The 25638-nt window shown below is 39.3% G+C and overlaps 1 protein-coding gene across 2 annotated transcripts in view; it reads right to left on the bottom strand.

Annotated features, from left to right (window-relative positions):
- The window catches only part of LOC124555271 (AP-3 complex subunit delta-1), a 269894-nt gene that overhangs the window by 27871 nt on the left and 216385 nt on the right, over nt 1–25638 (bottom strand). The window lies entirely within an intron of this gene.

Genomic DNA, 25638 nt, shown 5'->3' with positions numbered 1-25638 from the left:
ATACTTTTAATGATCTGCTGATGGCAGTAAGTCAAAACCAGCAACGAGAGTTGTATAACATATGTGACCAAGACAGGCCTTTAAGCATAATGTGTTAGGCAATTCAGAAATAAGGGGAAAATGTCAATGGTTATCTCATTCCGCTCTGGGTCACGATTCAGACAGCTGAATTTATTTAAATGAATTATACAACAGTGTAAGAAACTCATGGCATAATGAATATATACATTGAAATAAACAGTTTTAGTCTGCTACGCAATTCATTAGCAATAAGTTGCACTTCATTGAAAACATCATTACTCTAAAATTAACACTGTATAATGAGGCCTGCATTGTTATTTCTTAATTAAGGTGCTTTGCATTACCTATAATGTGCACTATATCATGATACAGGTTCTATATGCCACATAGTGAATGAGAGAGAGAGAGAGAGAGAGAGAGAGAGAGAGAGAGAGAGAGAGAGAGAGAGAGAGAGAGAGAGAGAGAGACCTCAGAATTTTTTATGTGAAAACAGTTAGAGCTTTTTAAATGAAATGAACGTTATGGACATTCTACATCTTTATTCTTTGTTTCTACACATTTGCAGCCCTCTGTCACTAGAGGACTCTGAATTGTAGCATGTAACATGGCAGTGTGTAATGTAACTATGTTGGTGCTTGAGAAACAGCATGTAGTAATTGAGTTTTGATCTTTATGACACATGAAACACCCTCTCCTTCAGCACAACAATGTCAGACCACCCGAGTGCTGTGACATCTGCAACAATCTGACACCTTTGGTCCACTGTCATTGATCATCCTCCATCCAGTCCCAACTTGGCCCCATCCAATTTCCATGCACCAAAAGGAGGCATTACTTTTCATCATGCCCTAGTACAATACACTATTGGAACCATTCCTCTTCCCCCCCCCCCCCCCCCCCCTTAATAAAGGCACGAAGAATACATGTAGCTGAAATTGAAAATGCGTTTCCGTTGAAAGCGACTGTAAGAAAAATAAAATATTGTTTTTATTATCTGATATATGGTCAATTAACATATCGAAAAGAAATCCATCATTGAATGAAATAAGTTGGGAGCTCAATTCTGTTCAACCTGCCTATGTTTTGGAAACTTGTCCCTTTCAGCAGCATCTACATCTACATTTGCGTTGATACTCCACAAGCCACCATACAATGCATGGTGGAGGGTACCTTGTACCACTACTAGTCATTTTCTTTCCTGTTCCACTCGCAGATACAGCAAGGGAAAAACAATTGCCTATATGCTTCCACATGAGGCCTAATTTCTCATATCTTATCTTCGTGGTCCTTATGCTCAATGTATGTTGGTGGCAGTAGAATCGTGTGGCAGTCAGCCTGTTCTCTAAACTTTTGTAATAGTGTTTCTCATAAATAACGTCACCTTCCACCCGGGGATTCCCATTTGATTTCCCGAAGCATCTCCGTAACACATGTGTAGTTCGAGCCTACTGGTAACAAATCTAGCAGCCTGCCTCTGAATTGCTTGAATGTCTTCCCCCTATCTGACCTTGTACGGATCCCAAACACTTAAGCAGTACACAAGAATAGGTTGCACCAGTGTCCTATATGCAGTAGCCATTACAGGTGAGCCACTCTTTCCTAAAATTCTCCCAATAAACCAGTCAACAATTCGTCTTCCCTACCACAGTTCTCACATGCTTTTTCCATTTCATATCGCTATGCAACATTACACCCGAGTATTTAAACGGCGTGGCTGTGTTAAGCAGGACACTAGTAATACTGTATCCAAACATTACAGATTTGTTCTTCCTACTCATCCGCATTAACTTCATTTTTCCACATTTGGAGCTAGCTGCCATTCGTCTTGTATCTTCCTACAGTCACTCAACTTTGACACCCACTTGAATACTTGCCATTGAGGACAATAAACAGGGTTCCTGTACTTAAGAAGTCTTCAAGCCACTCTTGTACCTGGGAACCTATTCCATATCCTCATACCTTCTTTAACAGCCTTCAATGGGGTACTGTGTAAAATGTTTTCCGAAAATCTAGAAATATGGAACCTGCCTGTTGCCCTTCATCCACAGTTTCCAGTATATCATGTGAGAAAAGGGCAAGTTGAATTTTGCATGAGCAGTGCTTTCTAGAACCATGCTGACTCATAAACATAAGCTTCAGAGTTTATTTTATTCAAACTGAGAATATGTTTACGGATTCTGCAGCAAACCGAAGTTAGGGGTATTGGTCTGTAATTTTGTGAGTTCGTTCTTTTCCTTTCCTACACACTGGAGTCACCTGCACTTTTTTCCAGCCACTTGTAACTTTTTACTGGGCGGGACATTCATGATAAATGCAGGCTAGGTAAGGGGACAACGCCGTAGAGTACTCTTTGTAATGCTGAATTGGGATTCCATCTGGATCTGGCAAATTATTTGCTTTCAAATCTTTCAGTAGTTTCTGTATGCCAGGGATGCTTATTACTGTGTCATCCTTACGGGAGTCCATCCAATGGTCAAATTACGGTATGTTTGCACGATTTTCCTGTGTGAGTGATTTCTTGAATGTGGAATTTAAAACTTCGGTTTTCATTTCGCTACCTTCAACTGCCACACCAGACTGATCAAAAAGGACTGAATGGAGGCCTTCGACACGCTTAGTGATTTTACATAGGACCAGAGTTTTATCTGGCTGTCCCTGATCTTTTGCTACAGTGCAAAGGTGGTAGTAGCTGTATGCTTCATGCATCTCTCTTTTCATAGGTGCACGAATCTCTACTAACCTTTGCTTGTCGTCATTTATACGTTCTCTTTTGAACTGAGAGTACAACAGCCTCTGCTTTGTCAACATCTTCTGAATTTCATTATTAAACCATGGTCGATCTTTTCCATCCTTTATCCACTTACTAGGCACATAACTCTCCAGACCACGATTTACTATCTGCTTAAACTTTGCCTATAATTCCTCTACATTCATCTCACTGGAACTAAGTGATGCCAGTTTTCTGTCTAAGTAAAATGTTAATGACTGCTTATCTGCTCTATCTAGCAGAAACATTCTCCTAGCCTTCTTGACTGATTTATAAACTTTCATAACGGGTGATTGAAGGTACCGTGCTTTATGAGGGACTGGTGTTGGAGGCAGGGGCAAAATTTCAAGCTAATTCAATCACATTGCCACTACAAAATAATTGCTTCACAGTGAATTTCAATATGAGATTCCATATGATGTCTACATTCAAGGGCGTGGTGGAATGTTACTGAGATACTTATTAAGAATCTTCTGAGAACTAATGTACTCAGTTAATTGGTAATTACTGCCAGATGACATTAAGGCAAGCTGTCAAGTGCTTATATCCAAGTATGTGGGATCTGAGATCTGACATTTAGGAAAGAGGCTGTATTAGTTATGTAGTGAAGTAGAGTTACAAACATGGTACAAAACAGAGATGAGTATTGTATTATCTGATTTTAGTGGTGGCAGTATGCTGAAAGAGGAGTATTTATTTCTTATGCTTGTCATATTCCAAAACATACAATTGTAGCTACTCAAATCACTATCACACTTACAAGTGATCATCATCATCATCATCATCATCATCATCATCATAATCATAGCCATTTGTGTGATAAAATGCTTCTCAACATATGTTGAAACAATGTTTCCTATAATGTTACCTGGTTGCATGTCTCACCATCTCTGTAGAGATGTCCTCAACTGAAATTTAGTCTTACTTATAAAACTCGTGACTCAATGCTGGATTCCAGTATGCAGTTATAAATATATTATATGCACTGACGGCATAGATATAGGTTGTCATCCACAATTTCAACAACTAACATTGGTGGGTACTGTAGCTGGTAATAACAGGCTAAATAGTATCTTCCTTCCAGCATCTTCCTAGTATTATATTCCAGCAAGACAGTGTCTGCCTGGATCCTAGCTGAAATGTTCAAACTTTCCTTGCTGTAGTGCTGAAGACACTGCTTCCTGTTTAAAATGGTGAAATGTTACACAGAGGGTACAGGTAAACTTTTGCAATACACATTTAATTAAGCTTATTATTGTGTCTCTTCAGCCTCCAAACATATGGTCCAATGACTGGCTTTAGAGTGTCTTGTGGCATCAGAAGACACTGAATGCCCCGTGTCTGCATAAGCTATTCATCCATAATAGTCCTTCCAGCGAAGTACACACATGTGTAAACAAGCCAAAGTTACAGATCACAAGAACTTGGAAGTGAGAACTATTAAGTAGTCACCACACATATTTCATCAATGTGTGCTGTGTTGTCATTACAAAAGAACTTATTGTTGATAACTGACTCCACAAAGATCTACCCAAGGCAGGCATATTTCCATGACCATTTCCCAAATAACACCATATATTTCAACACCACTTTCACAATAATGAAAAATAGTTACCTGTATCTTCATAAAAACTGAAAATTTTCAGACTACAATACATGGGCACTACCCTCTTCGAAACACACACTTCTTGTTTTGCAACTTGACTAGAACATTTTAACACAATGCTATTGATACAGCAAACTGTATCACTTGCAATTTTTTAGTACTTCTTTCCACCATATGTCATAATATGCCATCATCATCTCTGTCACACAGAGCAAGAACAAAAACAGAAGCTTTTAGACATTAAGAAGCACACACAAGAGAGAATGAGAACTTTGCTAAATTTCTGCCAGAACTTTCCTTACTGTATTTAGGGGGAGGGCACAGGTTCATAAATTTATTGTGGCCTTGTAAAATGTCAACTACAGTAGCAAACAAGCCCAAGGATACCTTTACCTTGTGATACAACACAAACTGGTATTCATCCACTTGTTTCTGCACTATAGGATTATTCTACTTATTTAGTGACAGAGGAAGTCAATGTGGATGAGGGCATCTATAAAGCTACATTAAATCCTCCAATATACTGAACAATCTTAACATGTTAGTATGATGTGTAAAGCCTCTCTTAGCATTAGAGATATTTCCTGAAAGCACTAACCATGTACAGAAGTATGTTCAGACCTTTCCATTTGAAAACCAAGACTAAACTGTACCAATATCATTTGTATAGTGTTCTCAACAACATTTAATTGCACTATTTTGTCGAAACTTTACATTTTGAGAACTGTGGCAATAATACTACAAGGTCTATAAGTAAAAGAGCAATCTGCCACAAGTATGGTCTAAAAAAGTTTATTTGAATCAAACCATGGTTCCTTTCAGATTTCTTACAAATCCATCTAAAGACAGTTGTTTCGAGAAGTAGTGGCTCTGGTCACGAAAACTGAAAATCACTGGGAGAGCAATGTGCTGACAACATGCCCCTCCTTATCCAGTGATGCCTATCAGCTGAGGATGACACAGTGGTCGGTCAGTACCATTGGGCCTTCTGAGGCCTGTTCAGACTGAGTTTAATTTAGTATCAATGCAATATAAACTACTTACATCTTTATTTTAAAATCTCCATGTGCATGATAGCCATTATGTTCAAACTTAGCTCCATCACTATAATTGAAAATTTACCTTATTGTTCTCATTCACTGTACGCAGGTTTTGGTATTGTTTATATATAAACCTTTGTATGTGTAATTCTAGCCATTCAGCATATTAGAAATTATTGTAAATAATTTTACTTCTCTTTTTGGTTTTGTAATTAATTTCATTGCACTAGCAAAGACATATTTTACTAAACCCATACATTCTTATAGCACCAGTAAACTAACATCTTTACCACTGTAATGAATTTGAAAATATTGTTTCTGTTGCTCATGTGAAGCTTTGTAAATGTTAATCATGTGTGCTGCCATTAAACAGGGAATGGTGTGGTTTCAAGTGTTTTCCAGTGAATTTAACAGCACTCACATAGTGCACATCCACATGTGTGTTGATTTTAAAATTCATAACAAAACACTAGCCGATTTTGTCACACAGAATGATACAGCACATTTTACATTTTAATAACTTTAAAACCTTTTCATAAATGTTTTGATAGAGATCAAAAGAACTAAATCTCTAGTAAATTTTAGCAAACAGAAAACAAATCACTGTTTGTGTGTCCTAGTGCAGCAAACCAATAACAAATTCGAATGGCGGCCCCAGCAAGAAAATAATGAAACATGTAACAACCGTCTGAAGATGGAGTTGTAAGAAATGGTTTGATTCAAATAAACCATTTTAAGCCATACTTATGGCTTGTTGCTGTTTCATTTACAAACTTTATAATATTTAATTGGTTAAAAAAAGAATACAACTTATGCATTTGCTGCTTAGTGTATTAAGGGACACAGCAATAACAGTTAATGGAAACGTATTGGGGAAAGGGTACAGATCTCAATCATGTTCCTGGTTTTGGAAAAAAGCATATGACAGTGTGCCAAGGTTTACGATCTGGAACTGTTTAGAAAAACTAATGGTTACAAATTCCCTAAGAAGGGGGATACAAATGCTATATGAAGACTGCTAAAGTGGTGTACAAGTGGGTAATGGCAGATCAGACTGGTTCAGGACAGAGAGAGGGGTTTGTAACAGGGTAATGCATGTTCCCCATTAGTTTCCATTGCACTTACAGAAGTGATTATAAAGGAAATTGTTATTTGCTTATCATGTAGTTATATGGAGAGAAACATAACTAGAGCTGCAGGGAAGATTAAATGAATGGAACTCCAAGTTTAAAGAGTACCAGCTGACAGCAAGCAAGAGAAAAACTGTAGCAATGATTGTGAGCAGGACATCTGCCCAGGGCCATTCGATGCTAGTGGGAGAGGAAACTGAATATGTGGACACTTTCAGTTACTTAGGAAGCCCAATATAAGGGAATGGAACTTCCTAACCAGAAGTACAGAACAGAGCAAGAAAGGGACCTAAAATTTTTCGTGATGTGTGGAGCCTTGTGTGGGACAAGGGACATTCTGTGACAGCCAAATAGACCAAGCTTAAAACATATCTGCTGATTATGACAGACAGCTTGGAGTGCTGTGTAATTAATAAGGCAGATTTGAGCAAGTTACATGCATGCGAATGAAGTTTCTGTGACCACCCTTGCAGAAGACAACAAGAGATAAAATTAGGAATGAAGACAACAGAGCAGATACTGAAGAGGATCTGTCAATGGCAGGGAGACTGAGTGCTACACAGTTCAAGTGGTTTTCAATATGTGTAGAGGATGAAGGATAGCTGCCTGCCAAAACAATACTTTATTAGAAATGTGCAGAGGATAAGACCAATACTATGACCTGGAAAAAGAGAGCTGGATCAGATTCAGGAAGATCTGAAGATTAGAAGAGAAAACTGGGAAACAATATCAATACAAGAAGTATATCGAGACAAAGCAAAATGGAGGCAAGTTATTACATAAGCACCATACCCGGTTTGCTGGAATGGTATGAAGATGATGTAATACCTACATGCAAGCCAAATGGAATTTAGGGAGATAGCAAATGTAGCTATAATCAGACTGATTTTAGAGATCCATCTGAAAATTGATTCCTGAAGATGTGCCTGTTTGTTTATTTATTATAAATTAATAATGTATGCAAAGTGAAAACGCAAGCAGAATGTTGACAATCACAGAATTTGGAATAACTCGAGGAAAGAGTAAAGCAAATGACAAAATCATTGAGTATGTAAAAAAAAAAAAAATAGTGTTGCAATCTATTTACATCTTCTGTGCACAACAAACTACTACATATTTACAAATATAGAACAGTAGCTGCTGCAGGGTCGAAGAAAATGTCTGGGATCACCAACATGCTCGAATGACATTAAGCTTTCATTTACTGGATGGACTGAGATGAAAAAGCTTGTTCTGCTGTTGTTCATAGATTGAGGACACTTTATAACCATATGTTAAATATTCAGAAGGTTTAGCCATGTCCTACAATGTACGCAACTGACTGAGATTTGCTGTTCTAAACTTTTAGAAACATAACTGCAATTCCATCCTGAGTATTGTTTGTCCTTGCTGCAGCGACTACAGTGAGGTGACATTGTCACCCAGATAATAGCACTTCATGGAACAAACTGATGATGTCTCAACGCTTTTTGTCTTCTTTAAGTAGGATTTTAATACTTGACTTTGTACAGGATGTCTGATAAGTGGCACAGGATTACACATTGGCCACAATAGTACTTCACCAGTTTTTGCTGATCGTCTGCGACAGTCAGGACTGGCATTAATGACCACAAAAAGTTTCCTGGGCTAGTTTACTAGTCAGTGTTTAGCAGTGATGTATTCCTGATCCTTATTTTCTGTGTCTTTAAAGTGTGCACGAGGGCTGTCCACCTTGGTACTCATACTTAAATTGTGGTAAGCTATTTGATGTAACTGTTCTGAGTATCAACAAGCTGAATCATGAATATGCTATGAATTATGATTTTGACCACTTGACCACGGAGCAAAAATAATGTTGTGAAACTTTAGGTCTTACTTAACTGTGATGTATGTATGGATGAATGAGTGTGACAGGTTGGTAGTTGGGAAGATGAATGCTTGACTTAGTTTTATTGGCAGAATTTTCGAAAGTGCAGCTCGCATATAACAGTGACGGCTTGTGAACCCTACTGTAATCCATTCTTCAGTACAGCTTGAGAGTTTGGAATCCCCAACAGGTCGGATTAAAGGAAGACACTGAAATAATTCAGAGGCATGCTGCTAGATTTGTTACCAGTAGTTTTGATTAGCACCTAAGTATTACAGAAACGCTTCATTAACTCAGATGGGAATCTTCAACTTTTGTAGTCCTGTCATCCCCAGTTGCGTATAATATAAGCTGAGTAACACCATGGTGTAGTGGTTATGTATGTTGTATGGAGGGTCGCGAGTTCAAAACTCGCCTGGACTGTACCATTTTAATTTCTTTATTCGGTTTGAGTACATTCTAGAAGTATCCACAAATGTCAAGAATCATTGTATTGGAACATTCTGTAGCTGTATATATACTTAACGTGTTCTGGCTGGAGGCAGTTCGCACTGCGCTCTTGTATGTGCAAGTGCTGAATAAACCTTCGTAAGTGAAGTTGGTGTTTGTCATTCATCTAATTGCACTTTCTTCTAGGTGACATTATTCTGGTGGAGACGCTGGGTATTGGAACTCGTGATAGCGCACATTATCTACAACACAGTGGCCCCCATCAGGCAACAACAGAGCCGCCATTCACATGGCGAGAAACCCAAGTTCAAGCCATATTCAACAGATTGCAATCTACTGGAGGCAGAAGAAGAAGAGGACGTTACAATGACAGCAACTGTGTGCCACCACATGAGATATCCTTCCGGGTTCTCTGGTGACGATGGCCAAGATCCCAACAAGGGGCTGAAAGGTATATGAGCACATAGCCAAATTTAACAAATGGGATGACACCGTGTGTTTGGCTAATGTATTCTTTTACTTGGAGGGCACTGCCAAGCAATGGTATGAGAACAACGAGGAGAAGTTCACAAGCTGGGAAGTATTCCAGGAGGAAATGCGCAAGTATTTTGGCAACACACAACAACAGAATTGCAAGGCTGAAGATAAATTAAAGTGCAGGGCACACTGTCCAGGAGAAACTACAGCATCTTACATTCATGACGTCTTGGAGCTGTGTAAAATAGTGGATCCTAGAATGAAGGAGGAAGATATGATTGCACATCTCATGAAGGGTGTTGCTGAGGACATTTAACAAGCACTACTCCTGAGGAAGGTTTTGACAGCAGGCGACTTCAAAAAATTGTGCCAGTAAATCGAGACAATTCATCAAAAAAGAATTACACGCAAGAAATGTGAAACGCTTCCAAACATCATATCGATGTCTGTGATGGAGGAAGCAACTGATTTCAAATGGCTCTGAGCACTATGGGACTCAACTGCTGAGGTCATTAGTCCCCTAGAACTTAGAACTAGTTAAACCTAACTAACCTAAGGACACCACAAACATCCATGCCCGAGGCAGGATTCGAACCTGCTACCGTAGCGGTCCTGCGGTACCAGACTGCAGCGCCTTTAACCGCACGGCCACTTCGGCCGGCAAGCAACTGATTTCACAAGTGTTTTTCGTCAGATAATGAGACAGGAAGTTCAGAAGGCTCTTGGATTGCACAGCGGGCAAAAAACCGAGACGCTTCAAGAGGTCATAAGGGAGGAAGTGGAACAGACATTGAACCCAATCTCTCGTCCATCATTTCCCTTTAAAACAGTGAAAAAGTCGAGACCCAGGTGGAGTTATGTTCCTAAAATGCCGCATGAGGAACCTGTTTCGGCACCAAGGAAGACTGACGTCTGGAGGACCCAGGATAAACAACCAGTATGTTTCCACTGTGGACGACCGGGACATGTGGTGTGCTATTGTCGAGAAAGGTGGAGGATATTTGATGATGCCCACACCAGAAGACAGCAGACCGATCTTAGCTGACGCCAACTCTGGGACGACGAAGATGAACAAGAAGATGTGGGTACAGGACGATGTAGGTCACCACTGCCACAAGCTAGCCGCTGGAGAGGATGCTCCCCAACACGCCGATCAAGGCCTCCATTGCCGTTTAGCAGCTCCAGCCTATCACCTAGCCAACGAAACTTGGAAAACTAAAGGGTGTGACCTTCCTTGGAGGTGAGGCTGCTGAAGAGAAAAATCCCCCGCCATTGATCACTACAAAAATGATAGGAAACTATGTCAATATCTTCATGGATGGCCGACCAGCCCAAGCTCTTGTGGACTCTGAAGCATCATATTCAGTCATTTCGGAGAAGTACCGTCGCCAGTTGCAGAAAACTGTACTCATTAACAACAATAGATCTCTGCTGAAGGTGGCTAATGTGAAATATGTAAAACCTATAGGAAGAGGTACCATTCGTGTGGGTATAAGTGGTAAAGCACAGCCCTTAGAATTCATTGTCTTACAAGAGTGTAGTCATGACATGATTCTTAGATGTGACTTTTTGAAAGCTTCTCAGGAAATTATAGATTGTGGTCACTCAAATATTATGCTAGATGAGATGAGATACTGTGGACAGGAAGATGCGCATCTGAGTGTGTGGAGATTATGTGTGCTGGATGAATATACCATTCCTGCAGTCAGCACTAGAAAGATAACCGTCACGTGTCATGCCATAAATCAACCCATGGATCTTCTAGTGGAATGTAAGAGAAGCACACCACTGAAGAATAACTTGGTCATCCCAGCCTCTGTCGTCTCGTTTAAGAACGGATTCAGTGAATTGTGGATAGTTAACTGTCGCCGAGAACCACAGATCCTTCCAAGACGCATGTGCGTAGCGGACGCTGAGCCGTTAATTGAAGAACAGCTGAGTGTCATAGAAACCTCCCATGCTCAGTCTGTGGGTGCAATTAGCACTACAACTACGAGACAAGATCTTCTAGCTCGACTGTCACCAGATCTCACTAAAAAACAACAAAAGAAGATACTTGCCATTCTTCAAGAGTTCTCTGAATGCTTCAGTCCACAGGCGAAGAGCAAATTAGATAAATTGACGGTGAACCACTGGATTAGCACTGGAGACCATCAACCAATTAGCCAGAGAGCATACCATATGTCAGCAATGGAACGTCGAATAATTCACGTGAGGTAGAAAAAATGATGAAGAATGACATTATTCAGCCTTCGCAGAGCCCATGGTCGTCACCAGTGGTCCTCGTCAGGAAGAAGGATGGTAGTTGGCACTTTTGTGTCGATTACAGGAAGCTTAATAAGATAACTAAGAAGGACGTTTACCCTCTTCCATAAATTGATGATACACTAGATTGTCTGAAGGGGGCTAAGTTTTTCTCAACGATGGACATGTACTCGGGATACTGGCAAATCGAAGTAGATGAGGCTGATCATGAGAAAACTGCATTCATCACCCCCGAGGGCCTGTATGAGTTTAAGGTAATGCCGTTTGCTTTGTGTAATGCACCAGCAACTTTTGAACGTGTGATGGATGATCTTCTACTTCACCTGAAGTGGACGATGTGTCTTTGTTATTTGTGTGACATTATAGTGTTCTCAGACACATCTGATGAACATATAAAAAGACTGAGGGCAATTCTTAAGTGTCCCCAATAAGGCAGACTGAAACTTAATCCAAGAAAGTGTCTCTTTGGAGCAAAAGAAACGAAAATACTTTGACACCTTGTGTCAACGAAGGTGTGCGGCCAGACCCAAAAAAGGTGAGATCTATAACAGAATTTCCTATTCCTAAAAGTATTAGAGATGTGAGAAGCTTCCTCGGATTATGTTCTTATTACCGTCGTTTTATCAAAGACTTTTGTATAAAAGCCAGGCCACTCCAAGAGTTGTTAAAAGCTGATGCTAAATTTATCTTGGGTGGTGCTCAACAAGATTCTATTGATGTGCTGTGAAAAGCTCTGACGACTGACCCTGTAGTTGGTCTGTATGATGAGAGAGCACCTACAGAACTACACACAGATGCTAGTGGGTATGGGATCGGTGCTACTCTGGTGCAAATTTTGGATGGAAAAGAGAATGTTATAGCCTACACTTCTAGGACACTTAAAAAAGCCGAAAGAAACCACTCAACTACAGAAAGAGAACGTCACCATTCACAGTTGTTACAGACCAACATTCACTTTGTTGGCTGACACGTCTTAAGGATCCAACAGGGCGACTCTCCAGGTGGGCACTACATCTTCAAGAGTATGACATTACCATAGTGTACAAAAGTGGAAGAAAACTCCAAGATGCTGACTGTCTCTCCAGAAACCCTGTGCAAGACCATCAAGGCTTTGATGAAGATAGTGACTGTATAGCTGTACTCCAGGATCTCTCTGCTGAGCAGAAGAAGGACGCCAAGATATCTCAAATTATGCTTGCATTAGATCGGTCAGAGGATGTGAAAGGACAATTTAAGGTAGTAAATGGATTACTTTGCAGGAAAAACTGATCCATTTGGAAAGAGTTGGCTACCAGTGATCCTAAACACACGCCCTTAGATGTTCTACAGAAATTCTGTGACACACCTGAGGCCGGACATTTAGAATTTATTAAGACCTATGATAGAATCCGCAAGAGATTTTTCTGGCCAGGTTTATTTAGGAGTGCCCGTCACTATATGTCGCACTGTAGAGCTTGCCAGAGGAAAAAGGCAGTTCCTCAGAAACCACCTGGCAGACTCAGACCAATTCGACCAGCTGAAACGCCTTTCCAGCTTGTTGGGACTGACCTCCTCGGACAATTTCCAACGTCTGCTAGTGGCAATAGATAGATTATTGTTTGCTCTGATTATCTGACATGCTATGCCATTACAGAAGCTGTGAAAACAGCCGAAGCATCCGAGGTAGCCAAATTTATTGTGGAAGACACTGTATTAAAACACGATGCCCCAAGGCCGTTAACTACGGATTGAGGGAAAGTTTTTCCAATCGAATCTTGTGACAGAGGTAAACCTTCGGTGCAACATTCCTCATCACATGACTGCCTACCATCCACAAACTAATGGGCTTACTGAATACCTTACTAAGACCTTGGCCAACATGCTATCAATGTTCGTCAATGTTGAGCAGAGCAACTGGGATGAGGTGTTACCTTTCATGACTTTGCCTACAAAACCGCCAAACAAGACCCCACAGGATTTATGCCATTTTTCCTGGTGCATGGGCATGAGGCGACTACGATGATGGACACTGTGTTTCCGTTACATCCTGATGACATGGACGACGACGACTACATCGGCCAAGTGTTAACCAAAGCTGAGGAAGCTCGGCAGTTAGCTTGACTCCATACACTGCAGGCTCAAGAAAACGATCGCTGAAGGTATGACGCAAGCCACTGCCCAGTTGTCTACCAGCCTGGTGACCTCGCCTGGATCTTCACTCCTGTTTGGAAGGTTGGTCTCTCTGAGAAGCTCCTCAGGTGCTACTTTGGACCTTATAAGGTTGTAAGACAGTTGTCTGATGTTACTTATGCAGTTGAAGATTTTGCCCTTGACGTAAGACGCCAAAAAACAGAAATGGTCCACATTCTTCGAATGATGACCTACAAGGATCCTGCCACCCAGGGTAAATTCGAAGCTCCAGCGACAGGCAACAAGCGGAAAGGTGACTAAGAGGGTAGCGGCAAAAGAAGTTCTAAGAAGATCACAGCCAGGGCGAGCATCAGTCATCGGGAGTCAGAGTATGCAGGACTGGTGACTCGTTTCCAGACTAGGACGACGTAACACTGAGACGCTGTTCTCTTAAGGAGGGAGCAATGTCGCAGAATAAGCTGAGTAGCACCATGGTGTAGCGGTTATGATACTAAACTGTTGCATGAAGGATCGGGAGTTCAAAACTCACCTGGACTGTACAATTTTAATTTCTATATTCGATTCGCGTACGTTCTAGAAGTATCCACAAATGTCAAGAATTATTGTACTGAAATGTTCTGTAGCTGTATATATACTGTGTGTGTTCTGGCCAGGGGCAGTTCGCTCCGCGATCTTGTATATGCAAGTGCTGAATAAACCTTCGTTAAGTGAAGTTGGTGTTCGTCATTCATCTGATTACACCTTCTTCTATGTGACAATATTATGGTATGTTGATAACTAATCAAACAATTTTTGTGCCATACATGTTTTGCCTTTATTCTTTGCAAGGCACCTTCAGTGGTAATTTTCATGGATGTTGATTTACATGTTGTGTTTCTGTTCTTTTGTTATTGCTGTTCTGCTTCTTGTAACTGCTATTTGAAATATTGTTTTCAGACTTCATAGCACTAGGAACTGTACACAAAACAAGTGTTCAGTTGCTAGTGCTGTGAAGTCTGAAAACAAAATTTCAAATGCCAGTTATAAGAAGAACAGGCATAACAATGGAGTAGAAACACAACATGTAAATCAACAGCTTTGAAATCTGCCACTGAAGATGCCTTGCAAAGACTAAAGGCAAAACACACATGGCACAATTTTTTTTATTTGGTTACAATTAAAACAGTCCACAAAGTAAAAAAATTATCAACATACAATAAAATCAAATGGGATTCCCTGGAGGGAAGTGGACATTCTTTATGGGAGGAACTGTTGTGGAAATTTAGAGAACCGGCATTTGAGGCTGACTGCAGATCAATTCCACTGCCCGCCAAAATACTTTTCATGTAAGGACAACTAAGATGAGACACATTAGGGCTCATATGGAGGCTTACAGAGAGTTGTTCTTCCCTTGCTCTGTTTGTGAGTGGAACATGAAAGGAAATGTCTGTTATTGGTACTTGGTATCCCCTGCCATGCACCATACAATTGATTGTGGAGTATATATGCAAATATCAATGTGGGCAGTATTTATCCTAGTCTCTACTTTCATCATCAATGTGCATAAGGACTACATCTGTGGGCGTTGCAGCAATGCGAAACCACCACTGACACTAGTATTGGCTGTAAAACATTTTCACACTCAGAGAGCATTAGGCACTGTGCTTGTAGCTTCAGAATTACATTATCCACAAGGAAATTCATGATTTATGGAGCTCCGTCTGCCAGTATAGTCTTGGTGACAAAAATGGATGAGACTAACAGTGCACTATGTTATCCATCAACCCCCAGTTATCAACTTTGCTTGTTTTCCCAATAAGGTGAATTCCATTTCAGTGAAATGGAACAACTGCAGGTGGAAATGACCCTAGATGCCACAGTGTGATTGAGGCATGTTTATATCATTGGCATTTCCCACTAACACTTAAAATATTCAACAGATTGGTAGGGACTTTGTTAGCGATAGCTGTATCTGGTTCTGCTAAGGATCTTGATAATTCAAAGGTGAATGGCTCTGTCATGAAATACTTCAAGACAGATGGTAGCAAATGGCTGACAATATGAGCAAACATTTCCATCCCATTAGAACATTTATTTATTTTTTACAAATCTCCATCTATTAATGTAAATTATGTAAATTATCCTTTGCGGCATGTTCCTTAGATAAGGTCTACTTGGTCTTTAGCCATAATGGGTGCTCCCTCCATTATCAGCAATGTGTGTTAACGCAGAAATAGTGATTGGGAATGATCAATTCTAGGAGTGGTGTTCCAAGGGATTTCTCTCAAGGATGATGGTGTCCTTCAATTTGTATCTAATTTTGACAATACTGTGATGGCGTACTCCTGAAGCCTTAGGTGCCTATCTTGCCAGTTTTTCTAATAGATCATTCACATTTGCCAGGCGGCATAGAAAATGGCGATTCGTTACACTAGTGAAAGATCTGACAAATAAATATGGTAGGGACTTATTGATGAACCTAACTGCAAGGTACTGTTACTTGAATGTAGTGTAACTAACATCATATTCAGACTATTCGATATGTGTAACTAATCATCTTTTCAGCAATTTCCTATAATTATACTAGAATTTCACCAATCTAATAACCCCTGGTAACCCTGTATGGTTTTGTCTTTAAGGACAAAAGGGTCATCCAGGTGATATAGGAATATCATCTATTCTAAATGTCAGCACAGGCTGCCTATCAAGTATTTGGAGGGAGCTATTGTGTTACATAGCCCAAGCAGCATAACTTTCAGTTCATAGAGGCCTAATATGATATGAAGGAATCTTTTCTAAGTAAGCCTCATCAACTCAATTTGCCAGTAAGCTTTTGTATTAATAGTCAACATATCTTCAGCTCTTTTCAGACAATCCTGAAATTTCAAATGCCATTTTTCTTATTCATAATGATTATGGAAAGGATCAAGGGCTCTGACAACTTAATGATGATATCCTGCAATATGATATCCATCTTCTAATTACCCATTTCTCAGCTGGGAACATTCTATCTAAATGGTGACTAATACCTGGTAAAGATAAAAATGTTTCACCTTATGTCTTGTAACCACTCCAGATTTGAAGGAAAGTTACCACTGATAGACTAATACGCATATCTGCTGTTCCTAAGTCAGGTCAAAACCTATTGGCAGGTGGACAGTTGGTTCTGTAGTGTTAACAAGGGATGATTCTTTATCCATGGCTCTGTCCTTCCCAAACCAATTCAGCAATGTCTAAGCACATCCCTCTATTAGTTGTAGTTCTTCACAGAAAGTGGTGATTGTTTTCTTTGAGCACTCATGGTCAGCACAGGCTTGTTGAGCTTGATTGTCTGTTTGTAACTAACTAGTGCTTCACAGTTTAAACGAGTGTTCTGACTGTCAAGCAGAAGTCATCTTCATGTCAGGATAATTGGTTTCTTGAACACTGAACTGCCCAAGAGAGTACAGGGTGTCCCACTCAAAAAAGGCCCCACAAACATATTTCACATGGCAACACTGCACTCTGCAACATCATTTGGCACAACAGTGTGCTTCTGCACATCACTGTGGCTGGAGCACGGTGTTCAGTAACAATTTATTGCTATTCTGTCTAAGAACACGTACTTCTTGTGAGACAATACTGAGTTACTGGTTCCTTAACATGTCAGGGAATGTTGGTTGAACAGTTTGGTGACAAGCATATACCATCTAAATGCTGCATATAAAGGTTAGTGAACAAAACAGAGAGCAGTGGAATTGTGTTGGACCTACATGGTAGGGGATTGCTGCCATTATCAGAAGAAAAAGTGACTGATATGAAACAATTATTGTTGGCCTCTCCTGCAAAGTCTGTTCAACGTTTTTCTCAGGAATGTGGAACGTCACAGAGCAAATGTCAAGAGCTGTGAAGAAACCTGGGATGTACTGACACAGGTTACAGCTGTTCAGGAACTGAATGTCAATGACAAAAAGAAACACATTACTTTTGCCATTGGTTTCAGCAATTTATTGCTCAGAGGCCAGGAATATCGCAGTACACATGGTTCAGTGAGGAAGCATGGTTCCACATAAACTCTCAGAACATGTTTGTGGTGTAATGAAAATCCATAGCACTGGTCGAGCAACTCTTGCATTTACAAAAGACTGACATGTTCTGTGCAATATCACAGCACATATCATCGGACCAATTTCTTTCTAGTCTACTGTGACAAGAACGGTTTACATCGAAATGTTTTGGGAATTTGTGAACCAGTTGGATGATGATGAGCTTCCCTCATCTGGTACCAACAGGACGGCACTACGTGTCACACGTCTTGAGTGACCGTGGCTGAGGTTGACTCATTTTTCCCGAGCAGAGTGATTTCGAAAGGACTGTGGCCCCCAAGGTCACCTGATTTACCACCACCTGACATTTTCCCCTGGGGTGGCCTAAAAGGCAAGGTCTCTGGGAACAAACCACACGAATTGGAAGATTTATGAGAGAACATCATCCATGAAATCCAGGCAGTGACACCAGAGGTTCTGGCAGCCACATTCAAAAATCGTGTCGTGTTCAAATATGTTTACAAGCCAAAGGTGGTCACTTCCAGCACCTTTTGAAATTCACCTATTCACCTTTATTTCCCCATGAACAAAGTATGACATGTTCATTTCATTTCATTTCCTGATTTTTATGTAAAGCCTTTAAGTGTAATTTAAGCAAATGTTTGTTTATGGAGTCTCTTTCGAGTGGGACAACCTGTACTTGTAACACCACATGTGTTTTGTCAGTTTGGAGGTTCATTGACCCACAAAATATTATGGCTACTGACAACTGCAGAATTCTCCGGTCTGGTCCTATAACAATATGTGAGCATTTTGGAAGAATGAGAAATCTGAATGGTTATATTTTGTACTTTATGGTAATTTTCACAATATAGGTTTCAGTTGGCTAGTTGCGTATTTTCTAGTCTTCTTCACCTGGTGACGATAGGCACCCTATACCATGGAAAAGGAGCCTCCAAATCAACTATTGTCCAGACCAATTGCTCACTCATGATATTGCTGTAATTTTCTGCCATCATGGCAACAGTTGCCCACTGAAAACTTTTGTCCATTACCAATGCATCCACAGTGGAAACATACTGGTGCAATATTGTCCCACCTATTAATATCAATTCTTCAGTGTTCAAATTGTAATTGGGCTCAGTTCAGTTGCACATGTATAGGAGAGAAAAGAAAGGGGGTGGGAGCGAGCAGGAGAAATGTGGGTGGAGAACAGGAGAAAGGGAAGAGAGAGAATTATATATTTCCAAGTGGAAATACCAACCTTCTTTCATGACGTATGGAACTCTAACTGCACAGGCCAAAGAACATTATTCATTGTTGCTTATGTGCACCTGTAACTTGGTGCAACAGCTGACAGAGTCATTCAAAATGACACCCCCACTTAAATACACAACATTCACTGTTGTTGCTGTTTGATGGAGCTCTCCATGCTAATCTGTCCTGGGCAAGTATATTAATCTCTGCATAAGTACCGCAACTTATATCCAACTGAACCTGCTTGCAGTATTCCAAGACTTGGTCTCCCTCCAACCAAACTGAGCTTCCCCAAGGAAAAGGGATGTAGCTGAAGGACTGGTAAGGAAAATCTAGATGCTGTACAAGAACTGTACTAGCTGTGTAAAAGTTGGAGACAGGCAGTCTGTTAGTGGAAGTCGAAAGTAAAGTCATTTTACACATTAAATTCAAACAGATAAATTCTTAACAAGTTTTATTTTTAATCAATGATGTAATCACCCCATTTAACAGCAATCTTTTGCCATCTAGGGGGCAAACTTTCAATGGTGGATCAATAAAAATCAATAAGTTTTTGAGCAAAATACCTGGAGACGACATTTTGGACATCATCCAAAGTTTCACAGTTTTGCCACTTACACAATGCTGTAGCGATTGAATAAATGGACATCTGATGGCACAATATTGGGTGAGTACAATTAGAGGCAATACCTCCCACCCCAATTCATTAATTTTTTTCCAGGGTTTGTCTTGCGCAGTGCCATCTTGCATTATTGTGGTGCAGAATACTGCCTTTGCTGCTGCCAATTGATGGACACTTTTCAATTAAATATTGACTTAACTGACCCATTAGTTCACAGCAGAGGTCTGCATTCACAGTTTGACCTGATTTCAGTACTTCAAAATGAACGGTCCCACGTATACTTCATCAAACACACAGCAGTGCCTTTCTGGCATGTAAACCTAGCTTAGCTGTACTTTGTGGCATTTCATTCAGATACAGCTACTGCCTTTTGAATTTTGGATTATCATAAAGGACACATTTTTCATCTCCAGTGATAAATCAATGAACGCTTCTGTATTGTGTTACTGAGGCAATAAGTTGCATGTGGTGGATCAGTTACCTTTGTTTATCTTTAGCAATCTGCGGCAAATATTCTTTGACGGTTGACCAAGGTTGGTTACGAGGGTTTGATCTGTTCCTCGATTGTCTGGCACAGATTTGCTTCCATTTCTGCCCTTTGTATGTGGATCTGAACTTGGAAAACCAGATTTGCCATTTATGAATGTCTAATCCAGTTGGATAAACATCGCAAATGCTTTTGGTAGCAACTGTTGTGTTACTAACCTTGTGAAACTCAAAAAGCATACCATGCCAGATGTGCAACTCTTCTGGTACTTGTATGGTCATTTCACCATAAATTAAAAGAAACGTAATTATTTACTAGTAAATAAGTCACTATAACAGTAAAATGTCTGTGGCACAACTCTGAAGTACACAATGTGCTGATAAATGACAAAGGAATACTGACATTTCGCTCTCATACCGACATTTTGCCCTAATACACAGTCTCGGACCAAGAGTGGAGTTCAGCAAGGCAGTGCACTATCTGCACTACTGTTCATCACTGTTATGGACGATAAGAAAAGTTTTCTTGAACTTAATGCAGCTGTCTTTGTTGATAATGTCATGGTCTGGGTTGAAACAGAAGAGTGAGTTTAGACCAGACTCAACATGGGGAATCCCAGTTCAAGGAAAATAACATGCATATACGGAAGAACAAGATAGTCATGATGGCAGTCAACAGAGGTGGGCATCACACAAGTGGAACTAGAAGACCACCAGCTGGAGTGAGTGGGCAGTTTTCTGTATCTCATAATCATTTCCAGGAATAATCTGATTAGACAGATTACCAAAAGAGTGCAAAAGGGTTCTGAATTCTACCAACAAGAGAGAATCCTTCACATGAGATGGCATGATTCAAGAAAAACAAAATCAGTGATGTTCAGCAACTACTTCACACCAATATTGGACTATTGTGTCAAAGTATACAACCTCACAAATAGACATACATCGACACTCCAGGCATTAGAAATAAAAATCCTTAAATCCAGCATCCAGAAGACCAAGATGGATAAGTTAAGAATGAGGAGGTGTGGTAGAAAGCCTGAACAAAATATACCTCTTAGATAGAACCAGCATACCCTAACTTTCAAGAAAATAAGTGGTGGTGATTCAATTAAACTCTGCACATAGTTCTATCAGGCAGCTTCCTCTTAATCCATATTATCCTATCATTTTTCCTTCTCGCCCTTTTCCTACTACCAAATTTCAGTTACCCTACATAATTAAATTTGTGTCTCCCTTAACTATTTCAATAACTTCCTTTATCTTTTCACACAGTTTCTCAATCCATTCATTACCTGCAGAGCTAGAATATACACTTGTATTACTGTGATGTGTATTGACTGTGTGTGTGTGTGTGTGTGTGTGTGTGTGTGTGTGTGTTGGCTATAACAACCTTTTCACTATGCTGCTCGTAGTACCTTACCGGCATTTCTTTTTTTCTTATCCATTATTAGACCTACTCCTCTATTGCCCCTGTTTGATTTAGTGTTGATGATCTAATACTAACCTGACCTAAAGTCCTGTTCTTCATGCAACTGCTCTTCACATATTCCTAGTGTATCTAACTTCAATCTATGCATTCCCCTTTTTACATTCTCTAACCACCCAATTAATGGATTTAACATTTATCACTCGACCTGTGGAATAACAGTTCTGTTTCTCCTGATGGCATCCACCTAAGTAGTCCCCTCCCGGAGATCGGAATGGGGGAATATTCGGCCTTCAGAATATTTTACCTAATATGATGCCCTCATCAATAGGACATACAGTAGAACTGCATGCACATGCAGTCGCGAAAAAAGAAAATAATAATAATAATAATAATAATAATAATAATATATAATAATATCCACCAGTACATCAATACAATACAGCTACATCCAAACTTATATATACAATTACAGGAATCCGTAATTATTGATACATGTTCAACTACCCGAAAGTTCCTAAATGCAATATAACATATACCGTACTAGTAATAATAATAATAATAATAATAATTATTATTATTCTTTCTTTCTTTCTTTTCTCAAACATTATGTCTGGTCAAAAATGGAAAGTGACGCGGACCTTGATCAAGCGTGACTTCCTTTTAACTGTACGGTATATGTTATATTGCATTTCGGAACTTTTGGGTAATTGAACATGTATCAATAATTACGGATTTCTGTAGTTGTATATATAAGTTTGGATGTAGCTGTATTGCATTGATGTACTGGTGGATATTGTGTGGTATGACTCCTGTAGTTGATAGTATAATTGGTATAATGTCAACTTTATCCTGATGCCACATGTCTTTGACTTCCTCAGCCAGGTGGATGTATTTTTCAATTTTTTCTCCTGTTTTCTTTTGTATATTTGTTGTATTGGGTTTGGATATTTCGATTAGTTGTGTTAATTTCTTCTTTTTATTGGTGAGTATGATGTCAGGTTTGTTATGTGGTGTTGTTTTATCTGTTATAATGGTTCTGTTCCAGTATAATTTGTATTCATGGTTCTCCAGTACATTTTGTGGTGCATACTTGTATGTGGGAACATGTTGTTTTAGAAGTTTATGTTGTAAGGCAAGCTGTTGATGTATTATTTTTGCTACATTGTCATGTCTTCTGGGGTATTCTGTATTTGCTAGTATTGTACATCCGCTTGTGATGTGATCTACTGTTTCTATTTGTTGTTTGCAAAGTCTGCATTTATCTGTTGTGGTATTGGGATCTTTAATAATATGCTTGCTGTAATATCTGGTGTTTATTGTTTGATCCTGTATTGCAATCACGAATCCTTCCGTCTCACTGTATATATTGTCTTTTCTTAGCCACGTGTTGGATGCGTCTTGATCGATGTGTGGCTGTGTTAGATGATACGGGTGCTTGCCATGTAGTGTTTTCTTTTTCCAATTTACTTTCTTCGTATCTGTTGATGTTACGTGATCTAAAGGGTTGTACAAGTGGTTATGAAATTTCAGTGGCGTAGCCGATGTATTTATATGAGTGATTGCTTTGTGTATTTTGCTAGTTTCTGTTAGTTCTAGAAAGAATTTTCTTAAATTGTCTACCTGTCCATAATATAGGATTTTTATGTCGATAAATCCCCTTCCTCCTTCCTTTCTGTTTAATGTGAATCTTTCAGTTGCTGAATGTATGTGATGTATTCTATATTTGTGGCATTGTGATCATGTAAGTGTATTGAGTGCTTCTAGGTCTGTGTTACTCCATTTCACTACTCCAAATGAGTAGGTCAGTATTGGTATAGCATAAGTATTTATAGCTTTTGTCTTGTTTCTTGCTGTCAATTCTGTTTACAGTATTTTTGTTAGTCTTTGTCTATATTTTTCTTTTAGTTCTTGTTTAATATTTGTATTATCTATTCCTATTTTTTGTCTGTATCCTTAGATATTTATAGGCATCTGTTTTTTCCATAGCTTCTATGCAGTCGCTGTGGTTATCCAATATGCAATCTTCCTGTTTAGTGTGTTTTCCCTTGACTATGCTATTTTTCTTACATTTGTCTGTTCCAAAAGCCACATTTATATCATTGCTGAATACTTCTGTTATCTTTAGTAATTGGTTGAGTTGTTGATTTGTTGCTGCCAGCAGTTTTAGATCATCCATGTATAGCAAATGTGTGATTTTGTGTGGGTATGTTCCAGTAATATTGTACCCATAATTTGTATTACTTAGCATGTTGGATAGTGGGTTCAGAGCAAGGCAGAACCAGAAAGGACTTAATGAGTCTCTTTGGTATATTCCACGCTTAATCTGTATTGGCTGTGATGTGATATTATTTGAATTTGTTTGGATATTAAGTGTGGTTTTGCAATTTTTCATTACTATGTTTAGAAACTGTATCAATTTAGGATCTACTTTGTACATTTCCAATATTTGTAGTAACCATGAGTGGGGTACACTATCAAAAGCTTTTTGGTAATCAATGTATGGAAAGTGTAACGACCTTTGTTTAGTTTTAGCTTGATATGTCACTTCTGCATCTATTATCAGTTGCTCTTTACATCCTCGTGCTCCTTTGCAACAGCCTTTTTGTTCTTCATTTATAATTTTGTTCTGTGTTGTATGTGTCATCAATTTCTGTCTAATGACTGAAGTTAATATTTTTTATATTGTTGGTAGGCATGTTATGGGGCGATATTTAGCTGCGTTTGCTGTGTCTGCTTGATCTTTAGGTTTCAGATAAGTCATTCCATATGTAAGTGTATCAGGGAATGTGTATGGGTCTGCAATGTAACTGTTAAATAATTTAGTTAGATGTGAATGTGTTGAGGTGAACTTCTTTAGCCAGAAATTTGCTATTTTATCTTTTCCAGGGGCTTTCCAATTGTGAGTAGAATTAATTGCTTGGGTGACTTCATGTTGCAAAATTATCACTTCAGGCATTTGTGGTATCATCTTGTATGTATCTGTTTCTGCTTGTATCCACCGTGCATGCCTGTTATGTTGTACCGGGTTTGACCATATGTTGCTCCAGAAGTGTTCCATGTCTGTTATGTTTGGTGGATTGTCTATTTTAATGTGTGTGTTATCTATTGTCTCGTAAAATTTCTTTTGGTTTGTGTTGAATGTTTGGTTTTGTTTCCTTCTATTTTCACTTTTTTTGTATCTTCTAAGTCGTTTGGCCAATGCTTATAATTTCTGCTTCTTTTCATCTAATTGCTCTATCGCTTCTTGTTGTGAGATTTTACCTAACCTTTTTCGTTTTTTTTCTGACATTTCATTTCTTATAAATTGTGTTAGCTGGCCGATGTCTCTTCTCAGTTTTTCTATTCTGATCTGTAGCCTGTGTTGCCATGCTGGTTTTGTGGGTTTCTTCTGTGTGTTGGTTGGTTCTGATCTCTGCCTAATGTGTATATTTAGTGTAGTGAGTGCTCCTGTATAAACCACTAGTTGTAACTCTTCCATAGTTGTGTTTTCATTTATTTTGTTGTGTATGATTGTGTTGACAGTTTTTATTGTTGTTTCGACTTGTGGGTTATTTGGCGGTCTATGCAAGAATGGTCTAATGTCTGTATTTGTGTCTTTGTATTCTATATATGTCAGCTGAAATTTTTCTTCTATATCTAACATGTGTGTTACTTCGAGTTCTATTTGTGCTTGTTCTGGTGGCTGTCTTAATATTATTATTATTATTATTATTATTATTATTATTATTCACTGTGAATGGCTGATAGTAAGAGGAAACTACATTATTATTATTATTATTATTATTATTATTATTATTATTATTATTAATGTAGTTTCCTCTTGCTATCAGCCATTCACAGTGCCAGCAGAGAAACGCCATTTTGGCTAACGTTATAAAGTCAGATCAGTCAGTCATCCAGATTGTTGGCCCTGGAACTACTGGAAAGGCTGGTGCCACTCTTCAGGAACCATGAGCTAGCCAGCCTATCCACAGATACCACTCCATTATGGTTGTTTCTGTGGTCTAGCTGTTTGTATCATTGAGGCACACATGCCACCCCATCTCAGCAAGGTTCATGGTACATAGTGGGACATTCACGTTCCAGTCACATTAATGTGACCACC

Source organism: Schistocerca americana, chromosome X (genome assembly GCF_021461395.2).
Source record: "Schistocerca americana isolate TAMUIC-IGC-003095 chromosome X, iqSchAmer2.1, whole genome shotgun sequence".
Lineage (NCBI taxonomy): Eukaryota > Metazoa > Arthropoda > Insecta > Orthoptera > Acrididae > Schistocerca > Schistocerca americana.
This window is presented reverse-complemented; position numbering and strand designations above follow the sequence as displayed.